The sequence below is a fragment of the Zingiber officinale genome, chromosome 4A (assembly GCF_018446385.1).
Source record: "Zingiber officinale cultivar Zhangliang chromosome 4A, Zo_v1.1, whole genome shotgun sequence".
Lineage (NCBI taxonomy): Eukaryota > Viridiplantae > Streptophyta > Magnoliopsida > Zingiberales > Zingiberaceae > Zingiber > Zingiber officinale.
In genome coordinates, this window is record NC_055992.1 from 159611073 (window position 1) to 159620701 (window position 9629).

A 9629-nucleotide genomic window follows, 5' to 3' on the forward strand; every position below is an offset into this window, starting at 1 on the left:
GGGCGGCTTTCGGATGAGCGATCGGAAGAAATCTCCATCCACCAGGCCTTGTGTGAAGGCATTCATCATGATTTCCGAAGTGGCCGTTGGAATGTCCATCGCCACTTGGTTGAATCGCTGGATGTAAGCTCGAAGCGATTCCCGGGCCTCTTGCTTGATGGCGAACAGACTTACGCTTGTTTTTTGATAACGCCGACTGCTGGCGAAGTGGTGGAGGAAGGCCGTTCGGAAGTCCTTGAAGCTGGTGATGGATCCGTCCGGCAGCCTCCGAAACCACCGTTGAGCCGATCCCGAGAGAGTGGTAAGAAAGACTCGGCACTTTACTCCATCGGTGTATTGATGGAGCGTGGCTGTGTTATCAAACTTACCCAGATGATCATCCGGGTCAGTTGTTCCATTGTACTCGCCGATCGTCGGAGGCACGTAGTGCTTGGGCAGAGGGTCTTGCAGAATAGCCTCCGAAAATTGGCGATTGATCCGCTCGGGAGATGAGTCCGCTCGGGGAGCTTTCCCCTTTCTGTCATCTCGCCTAGGCATCTCGTCTGAAGAAGATCCTCTATCTCTCCGAGCTGGTACGGCTTCAGGGGTGCGGAATAAGGCCCGATGGAATGCGACGTTGGCTTGAGGTGCTTCCGCTCGGCCACCCGACGCAGACGTTGCTTGTTGCTCCGGCCGCTCAGCTGATGCTTTTTGTTTTTGCTTCACAAGTTTGGCGGCCCTTATCTCGACCAGAGCGTCCAACTCTTCTTGTGAGAGTGTCACGGTATGTATTCTTCCAGCCTCGTCCATCGTTCCCGTTCGGATGCAGGAGCGTTCCCACAGACGGCGCCAAATTGATCCTGTCCGAACCAGGGGTCAATGAACGCTGGGGATGTGGCGCTCCCTGCTAGATTCTCGAGTGCTCCGGCGAACCTGCAACAAAACCGAGCCGGGAGGGGTGTCCCGGCGACGGCCCTCCGACGCTCAAGTCAGGCGAGGAATAACAAAGAGGTGGCTTAGAAACAGAAGACTCGTGTACCTCCGGTGAAGAAATGGAGACCTTATATAAACCTCTCGAAGGAGCCTGGGCACGCCAATCAAAACAATCACCTGCTTTCGACCATGCCCAGGTATGGGTCTGTCAGAAGGGCATCCATGAGGCCATACCGCTACTGTATCAACCTCTCCATGATGTGACGGCTAGATCCTCTATCGTGAAATCTTGTGTACGGCATAATCATTAGGCATGCCTTTGCTGACATCCCATATCCCGAGCCGAACGAATAGGCCGTTCGGCTAACCTTTGTATCCTCGCCCTTATCCTGGCCGAACGGACCACCCGCTCGGCCCTTCGGTTCCAGCCGGGCAGACACCCGCCTTGGCGTCGGAAACCCCAGCCTATGGCTGGGTTATATCTGGCTCCGCTCGGACCTGCTCAACTGCTCGACGCGGCCCTTACCCGCTTAATCAGCCCTCCATCTGTCCTCAGGCTGGGACCATTCAGGAAGTGGGTCCCCCATTCTCACCGCCGGATCAATTAATATTTTCAAAAAAATTAATATTAATATTAACACTATTATTAATATTTTTTAAAAAATATTATTATTATTTATTAATAATAATAATAATAATAATATTCAGGGCGGATTCGGAGATAAAGATAGTATTCCCATACCCATCCTAAACCCGTCCCATTCTCAAAAAAATTGAGGATCCTCATCTTCGTTTCAAATTTTTCTCATGAGACATCGAATCCGTGGGGAAAATTATCATCCTTATTTTGACTAGTAAATTAAAGAATATCTAAAGGTATATACATTAGTAAGGTTATACACTTGGAAATGTAATGATATTTCTCGCTAATAAAATATTCATAATAAGTATGATATTTATATATATAAAAAAAAGGATAAAGAACATTTTCCCCTAAGACTGAACGTGATTAATTAAAAAGGAAAAAAAAAAATTCTTTGCAGTGATAGAGAGATAGAATATTTTTTTTTAAAAAAAATAAATTTTACTTTTGTGAAACAAATAAAATTAATTCTTTTATATATATATATATATAGAGAGAGAGAGAGAAATGTTATGCTACGGTGCAATTCTTGCGGTTTGGTGCGGTAGAGATGAGTTGGCATTCCACGTCAAAGCCAAAAAAAAAAAAAAAAAAAAAAACGCGGCATCATCTCTCTTCTCGTCTTCTTCGCCGACCTCGCCAAACCACCGACAGCCGACCTTCCACTGGACGCCCGGCCACCGTCGGCCGGATCGCGGCCGGATTCCGGCCGGATTCCGGCCGGATCGCGGCCGGATTCCGGCCGGATCGCGACCGGATTCCGGCCAGATGGCAGCCGGAATCCGACCGTTTCGTGGCCAAAATCTGCCGAAAACGCTAGCAGACACAGCACTGCCGATTCTGGCCGCGATCCGGCCGGAATCCAGTCGCGATCCTGCCGGAATCCGGTCGCGACCGGATTCCGGCCAGATCGCGGCTAGAATCGGCAGCGCTGTGTCTGCTAGCGTTTTCGGCAGATTTTGCTTGGTTGATCGGTCTGGGGACCGATCAGACTAGGGCCTGATCGATCCACAGACCGATCAGGAGACTCCCAGACCGATCAGGTTGGAGTCTGATCGGTCCAGGCTGTTGTTCTTTATCTTCTTCTTCGCAGGTGCAGATATAAAAACTCGCTGACGTGGCAAGTACCGCAGCAAAACCGCACATAAGGCACCGCAGCATAACATTTCTGTATATATAAATCTCTCTCCTTTACTAACTAACTTTAGTGAAGCCTAAAATGAATTTACGTTAATATCCTTTTTTCTATTCATATTAAAAATAATTCCAAGGTTTATTAGTAATTCCACAAGCGAAACAATCAGTGATATAGAGTTTGAGACTCAGTTACGACATATTATTATGACCAACAATATTAAAAAATATACTTTTCTTAGTTTTTTTTACTAAGTAAGTATAATATTAAATTAATCTTTTTCATAGGAAAGTCGTAAGAGTGACACTCGAAAATCCAAATAATTCGGATTTTCAAAAATCCAAATAATTCAGATTTTCAAAAGTCATAATTTCATTATAAAGGATCAATGTTGATCCTGTCCGAACCAGAAGTCAACAGACGCTGGGCACGTGGCGCTCCAAGGCTCGCTGATGTAGATCTCCAACTAGTGTCGAAATGCTCCGGCTATCCTGCACAGAAGTCGAGCCGGGAAGGGGATTCCCAGCGACGACCCTCCGACGCTCAAGTCAGGTAAATCACGATGAACAAGGTGGCTCCAGAAGTCTCAGAGTACGCACCCGAATCCTTTGTCGATGAAACCTGAGGTTCTTTATATAGAGCTGTGAAAGGTTTGGGCACGCGTACCAAGGTGCATAAGTGTCCTCTGTTCTATCCTAGGTATGCGGCTGTCAGAAAGCTTACCTGTCCTTTCCTAGGTACGCGGCTGTCAGAAAATTTACCTGACCCATATCGCTACAGTCAAAGCATGCCCTCGATGGGACAGCAGAATCCCCTGTCACAAGATTTGGAGCATGGCACACACGTGAAACCTACAGGTTGTCAAAGAAAGAAATCCTCTGGCCTTTTCCTTTGCTCCAAACTTGTAGTCCGAGCGGACGGATACCTAAACATCCGACCGGACATCCGCAATGGTTTACTTGTGCTTTGTGGAGACTAACAAACAGGGGTGCTTTATGACTGCGGTCGGTCAAAAGGTCAGCTCGGTCCATGACCTTTTTAACTGAGCGTCGGAACCCCGATTTGACAGGGTGCCTCCCAACTATAAGTGCGAGCCGGCCGGACCCCTCCAGGTACTCGATTCCATCGACCGGCCGACAGTCCAATCGGACCGGCCGTCTACGGCCGTCCGTCCGGTCGGACCACACTCTCCTCTGGGTGGGCGGCTGTTCCGGTGACTTCCCCTTGGCGTTGACTTTGCAAGAAAAGGGGGGGGCCCACTCTTACTACCGGATCACTTGCCTTCCCTTCAAGTCTAGTCGAAGGAGGCGCATAGTCCGACTGACTGGACTGTGAGTCTAGCCGAACGGCTCATTCATGATGGTATTCTCCGCCCGGTCAGCCGTAGAGATGTCCTTGAATGAGTCAGTGATGGCCTTCACCGGATCTCCTCGCGTTCTGCACCAATCTTCGCCATCAAGGTTGATCATACCTTCATTAAATGCTCCGAACGATTGACTGCCACGTGGAGCGATGCCATCGGAATACGGAGGCGGCAGCGTGATATTTTGATGTGACCGAAGCAATTCGAAATATACGGCTAGATGTATGCTTTGATTCCCGTGACCTGGATCCGACGGTGGAGGCCGCCCGGCCCTCACCCTATAAATTCTTCATTTCCTCCTCACCTTCACACGCCTCCGTCACCTCTACTGTTGCTTTCTGCGCTCTGGAGCTCCGGCGATCTCGCTTCTGCCCTTTGACGCTATCCGGCGCCTTTCTTCGATCCCTCTTCCCCCAGTAAGGTTTTAGATCTTTCCTTTTTCCTTTCCGATATCTAATTCGCACTTCTGCTCTAGTTTTTGAAACTCCATTTCCTCGTCTTTGAAACTTCCTTTTTGATTTCTTCTGTCCCGATCATGGCCAGTTCTTCTCATCCCGAAGAACAATCCTTAGGCCCATGGTATACTACCATGCGATCTCGTTTCGAACAACGGGATTTTGATATTTTGGCTGACAATTTCGAAATCCCCGAGGATTTCGAAGTTCGCCCAGCTGGTCCCGCCGCTCGGCCACACAGACCGCCGCGTGGCGGTTTCTGTGTCTTTCGCGACCAATTTACCGCCGGTCTGCGGTTCCCCGTACATCCTTTTATAGTAGACGTCTGTAATTATTTTGGCGTGCCGCTCGGAAGTTTAGTACCAAATACCTTCCGTCTCCTCTGCGGTGTTGTCGTTTTGTTTAAGATTCACAACATTCCCCTCCGACCGGAGGTCTTCTTTTATTTCTATTACCCTAAGCAAGCCGAGCCGGGCACCTTTATGTTCCAAGCTCGGCCCGGTCTGGTCTTCTTCAATAAACTACCCACTTCCAATAAACATTGGAAGGACTATTATTTCTACCTCCGCATGCCCAGTCAGCCAAACTTTCCGACCCAATGGCAAGTCGGCCTACCCCCATGAAGAAATTCAAGACCCGACCGGATTATCTTCACGCAGCAAATCTACCGGTCTACGGCTTGACATCAACAAGCTTCTTCACGAGGGAGTGATGTACATTTTTGAGTCCTATACGGACTCCACTTCCGACCGGCTTGTAAGAACTTTGCTTTGGCACTTGCTTTAATTGCTAACCGATTTCTTTTTCTCTTCCTGCACTGACATCGTCATGGACTTGATGGCGCTCTAAAGAGAAAGGCGGTCGGAGGTCGTGGACCAAGGAAATGAAGGCGGGTATTCACCGGTTGGTTCTCACGAAGGAGAAAGCGGCACCAGCCGAATCGGCCTCGAGCCTCTCAACAGCAGTGGACAATGAGCTACCCTCCAGGAACCAACGGCCCCGAGGAAGGGTCCGCTCGGAAGGAGGCAGCCACCGCAAAAGAGACGCCGAGTGGAGACTCGCCTGCGGTACCTCCGCGGTCCAACCCTCCGACCGGGCCGCCTCGACTGCGAAAGGAAGGCGCCTGTGCGAGACCATTTCGTCCGACCGACGCCTTCGACTGGACGTGACCGCTCCGGTCGAGGCCACTCCGGTCGACACTCTCCCCCCTGCTCACCGTTCACCCAACGTTCGACCATCCATTCGCGATCTTCTGCGCCACTTCCGATCCCGGGCGATCCTCGGTCATGGCCGCACAGTACGGGCTACTCTTCATCTCCCTATCAAGAGTCGAAGCTGACCGGACAACCGTGCCCGAGCACACTATTACTTTGAAAGGGCCCTCGCCGAGATGTGGGCCGACGCCAGAGCATAGGCATCGAACTTAGCCAGCAGACACATGCAAGCGGCTACGGGGGTAAGTTCTTCGTTGTTTTTTGTTTTGCCTAAAATATTTCCGCTCGGCTTCTAACAACTGCGCCTTCTCGTTTCAGAGGTGGGTGGAAGAGATAGCAGTTTCCAGCCGTCTGGCTATGGCGGACGAGGAGATAAGGCAACTGCGGGCGGCAGGTGGTCCGAGCGGCTCTCAAGGACCTTCCTACTCCGAGCTGCAAAAAGAGCTGAAGAAAGCTCAAACTCTGCTGGCTGCTGAGCAGAAGAAAACAGCTGACCAGGCCCACGCCCTAGCCGAGTCCGAGCGACAGGTCAAGTCGCTTGACACAAAGATAACTCTTGCCACCACTCGGAAGAACACAGCCATCTCCGATCTGGAGAAGAAAAACGTGGAGGCCCGGGGCCTGGAGTCAAAGATAAAAGAGCTGACGGAGCAGCTCGATCGGGAGAAGGCAGGCCGCTCGGCTGATGCGGAGAAGATCGAACGTCTGAATGAGGCCCTCACAAGCTCCCAGGCAACCTTCAAAGAATACCAGGATGCCGAGCCGAGCCGAGTCGCCGCTCTCCGACAAAGCCACATCCGATCGCCCGAGTTCTCGGAGAAAATTTGCGAGCGGATGTACTCGGCTTTCGACTTGGCCATTACGGCTACTATGACCTATCTGAAGTCGAAGGGCCTTCTTCCGGAGTCCACCAATATTCCGGCCGGCGATCAGGTGGAGCTTCTGAGCAATATTCCGAGGGACCTCTACGACTACATCGAGTAATTCTTGTAATTTAGCCGCTCGGCTGATCATGAACCTTTTTGTATTTAGGCCACTCGGCCTAAGGTTTTAATTTTAATGAAATGCTTTCCTTTCGTGTATTTTATCTTCTTGCACTGTCCCCTTGCTAACACTTGTGCTGTCCGCTCATCTCCTGTCACATCACACCTTTGGAGAATCGCTGGAGTATTTTCTCCAGCTCTTCCGTTCGGCCGCACATAATTCTGTGTTGCTACCAAGAATCGCTGGTTATGAGACGATCCGAACCTCTCGATGTTCAACCTCGGAGCTCGACGGTTGGCCTGCTCGGATTATTTATAGACGCCGACTCGTCTCTCGATTTTTAACGACGGAGCTCGTCGGCGCGGTTATTTATAGCCGGACGGCGCGGCTCTCGATCTTTAACGACGGTGCTCGTCGGTCTTCCGCCGGGAGGGTTTATAGACGCCGGCTCGTCTCTTGATCTTTAACGACGGTGCTCGTCGGCGCGGATATTTATAGCCGGTCGGCGCGGCTCTCGATCTTTAACGACGGTGCTCGTCGGTCTTCCGCTCGGAGGGTTTATAGACGCCGGCTCGTCTCTTGATCTTTAACGACGGTGCTCGTCGGCGCGGATATTTATAGCCGGTCGGCGCGGCTCTCGATCTTTAACGACGGTGCTCGTCGGTCTTCCGCTCGGAGGGTTTATAGACGCCGGCTCGTCTCTTGATCTTTAACGACGGTGCTCGTCGGCGCGGATATTTATAGCCGGTCGGCGCGGCTCTCGATCTTTAACGACGGTGCTCGTCGGTCTTCCGCTCGGAGGGTTTATAGACGCCGGCTCGTCTCTTGATCTTTAACGACGGTGCTCGTCGGCGCGGATATTTATAGCCGGTCGGCGCGGCTCTACGGTTTAACGTCTGGGCTAGACGGCCGTTAAAGGCTAATTTTGACACTTCCGTTCGGCGTAGCTCTTTGCCTTTCCCCTAGCTTGGATAATGCCCTCCTGGCCGCACGGCTCAGGATCTACTTCATCGAGTATTTTGGCTCGGATAATATACCTCCGTCCGAATGGCACGGGGCCTTCGATCTTCGAGCGTTTGGCTCGACCAATTTACTTCCGGCCGAACGGCACGGGTTATTTGCTTACAAGTCTTAACCACATAAACCTCCCGGCCGATCGGCTCGGGGGCCTTCGCGCTACGATGATAATGCCTTATATTCGCTCCTTTGACTTTTCATCTCTGCATTTCAAGTATTTAGTCGAAAAATGAAATACACAGGGTGATTTACAGTGATACACCTTTCACCCCGCCCGGTAAGGCTGGAGGTGGTTCGCGCTCCACGGCCTATCTAGCTGCCGTCCGTCCTCATCCTCCAGATAATACGCGCCCGAGCGGAGCTTTTCGATGATTTTGAAAGGGCCTGCCCATGGCGCTTCAAGCTTGCCGACGTCGCCGACCGGCTTGACTTTCTTCCAGACAAGATCGCCGACTTGGAACGATCTGGGAATTACGCGCCGGTTGTAGTTTTGCTTCATCCGCTGACGGTACGCCATCAGTCGAACGAACGCCTTTGCCCTCTCCTCTTCTACCAAGTCCAGCTCCATGTTTCTTCGTTCGGTGTTGTCATCATCATAGTTCTGGATCCGGCCGACTCAACGCCGACTTCGACCAGTATGACACCTCACCGCCATATACCAAATGGAACGGTGTGACCCGTCCCTTCTTTTGGCGTCGTTCGGATAGCCCACAAGACGCACTTCATCCGGCCAACTCCTCCCAAATGGTCGAGCCGAGCGCGAAGAATTCGAAGAATTTCGCTTGACCGTTGCTCCGAGGATAGGCCACGGACGTGAAATGTTGCTCAATGCCGTAGCTTGGCACCAATCCTCCAACATCTTCCCTGTGAATTGCCCTGAGACAAACCGGCGAGGGATGCCGAACCGACAAATGATGTCTTTGCCGGATGAATTTTTAACCATTTGCTCATGAGCGGCTCGGCCTCCACCCACTTGGAGAAATAGTCTACCGCCACTAGTAAAAATTTCCTCTGCCCGGTCGCCATCGGAAATGGACCCACAATATCTATTCCCCACTGATCGAACGGACATGAGATGGTTGATGCCTTCATCTCCTCTGCAGGTCTGTGGGAGAAGTTGTGATACTTCTGGCATGAAAGGCATGTAGATACTGTTCGAGCGGCATCTGCTTGTAAAGTTGGCCAAAAGTATCCGGCCAAGAGGATCTTCTTGGCTAACGAGCGTCCGCCTGGATGACCTCCACATGATCCTTGATGTACTTCCTGGAGGATGTAAGCTGAGTCCTCCGAGCTTACACATTTTAGCAGAGGACGCGAGAAAGCTTTCTTGTAAAGCTTATCTCCGATGAGTGTAAACCGACCGGCTCTTCTTCTGAGGAGCCGGGCTGCATATTCATCGGATGGTGTGGTGCCCGAACGGAGGAATTCTATAATAGGTGTCCTCCAGTCACTTGGAAACGCGAGGCCTTGCATCCGGTCGACATGCGCCACCATCAGCGTTTTTTCAATTGGCTGCTGAATGGCGACCGGCGTTATTGAGCTCGCGAGTTTGGCCAACTCATCGGCCGCCTGGTTCTCCGTTCGGGGAATCTTCTGAATAAGCACTTCTCGGAAAGTAGCTTTGAGTTTTTCAAAGGCCTCAGCGTAGAGTTTAAGCCGAACACAGTTGATTTCAAAGGTGCCGGAAAGTTGCTGAGCGGCCAACTGTGAATCCGAATAGAGAGTCACCCGACCAGCTCCCACATGCCGTGCTGCCTGTAATCCGGCTATAAGGGCCTCATACTCTGCCTCATTGTTGGTGGCCTTGTAGTCCAGCCGGACGGATAGGTGCATCTTTTCTTCTTGCGGTGAGATAAGCAATATCCCAATCCCGCTTCCGAGTCGAGTGGAAGACCCATCCACATAT